Below are 2,033 nucleotides of genomic sequence, written 5' to 3'. Positions count from 1 at the left end.
GAACTGACAGACACGCGGTGGGACCCGCGGAGCGGCCTGCGAACAACAACACAACGAAAGAGGACGGACACGACCAACGAAGGACCTTACGACAACAACAAGAATGGACAACAGAGTCAAGAAAACCAAACAAGACCACCACGTCCACTCATACAGAAAACATGAAAGTAAATACACTGTCTAATGCGAGGTAATATGTCCTGAGACGTACGCAAGGTTAGACTGGCAGGCTGAGCGACAGGCAGGCGCTCACCTACTCTATCGGGGGCGCCGCTACTGGCCGCTGCAACCACGTGTTCCACCGTGGCGCCCTCACTCTAAACGCGGGCCAGGAGGCGCGCACCGCCACAGATTACGGGGCGATGGTGCAGAGACCTCTATGGGTCCTCGACGTCCATGACGTCTGGCGGGGATTCAAATACCGCAGCGCGCCGTACCAGAAATAACACAGCCTGCGTGGTTTCAGAGGTGCTGCTTCATCGTTCCTCTCACCTGCGTCCATTATTTTCAGAGTTCGGAAGTATTATCCGGTTATCCTTCCGGCCCCTACTACAATAGCGGCCGGCCGTCACCCTATTGTGCTCCAGAGATCAGGTGCGACGACATCTATCTAGCTACTTCCCGTGTTTAAATAGGACCAACACATGTGTGGGCCTTCCAACCAGAGCTTGAGTTCTGCCTGCTGTTTCATCTCCACTGGCGTTCCAACCTCTACTAGTATAGGCAATCATTCATTATGCCGTTTTTATAATAAATTCACTCCGTCACCTTTCATGCAATAAGCGTTAACAATTATGTGACAGGTTGTACGTGTATATATGAATATATAAAGGAGACTGACATTGACACGTACATCTTGTAAATGATACCTAATTGTGTTTGTAGATCACGGCAAAGTACGTTGATGAGTTCCTGTAAGGTGCGAAATTATAGCCACCTTACACTCTAACATGATTTTATTAATGCAAGGTTAGTATTAGTGAGTAGAAACGATAATAGGAATTTGGAGACAATCAAAGGCGAAGTTATAAGGTCAAGGTCATGGGTCACCGTTCTGATACAGGTCTCCTCCAAGGCTGAGTGTCAAAGTTCTCAGACATTGTCCTCCTCCAAGGTCTCAGGTCAATGTGGTCATTGGTTAAAGTTCGCCTGGCACAAGTGGTCTAATGTTCTTTAAAAGTTAGCCACTTGACATTATCACTAATGTTAATAATCTGTCATAATTAGTGAAATAAATCACTTGGCACTTTGTCACCATTATCAACAAATTGAACCTGGAGTCCTTCCAGGACGATTAAACACATTCCTGAGTTGCTAATACCCTCACCAATTTATTTCAATAACAAAATATAATTTTAATGTTCACTGTTGAAATCTGTATAATTTCAATAGCTGTTTTAATATTATATATTTTGTATGAATAGCGTAAAGTGCAATGTGTAGCTGCAATGGATGGGATGGCAGACATAGTTCTAGATGGGTCACTTCATTTTCTATTATTGTAATAAATATTTAATGTTCAGTGTATATGTATATAGTATTAGGAATTTTATATGTTTGTTGTTGTAACCGCGACAGGAATGGTAGTGGAGTTCCTGCTTACGAAAATGTGGCAGGACCGAATGGGAGCAGCCAGCGAACAAACAAGACAGACGAATGTAAATGGAAGGACAAGCATAACAACTGACAACCAAGCAATACACCAAGATCAACAACAAAGTATTAAGCAATGGGGACACAAGAGATAACCGCACGAAATGGGAAGTAAGCACATGCAATATAAACACGATATCTGTAAGTGAGATATCAACCGACTCAACACGAATACCAGACTACCTCGCTGAGTGAGAGGCAGGGTACGTCGCTATTGACCACTGGAACCACGTGCTCCACAGTGGTGCCCTCACGTTAGACTCGGGCCAGGAGCGCGTACAGCCAAAGCTTACGGCGCGACTGCTGCAGAGACCTCAAATGGTCATCGAGTTCCATGCCATCTGGCGAGGATTCGAAACCCATGGAACTTGGTACCAGAT

The sequence above is a fragment of the Schistocerca piceifrons genome, unplaced genomic scaffold (genome assembly GCF_021461385.2).
Source record: "Schistocerca piceifrons isolate TAMUIC-IGC-003096 unplaced genomic scaffold, iqSchPice1.1 HiC_scaffold_2296, whole genome shotgun sequence".
Taxonomy (NCBI): domain Eukaryota; kingdom Metazoa; phylum Arthropoda; class Insecta; order Orthoptera; family Acrididae; genus Schistocerca; species Schistocerca piceifrons.
The sequence above is the reverse complement of the archived record's forward strand: the minus strand, read 5'-3'. Positions refer to the sequence as shown.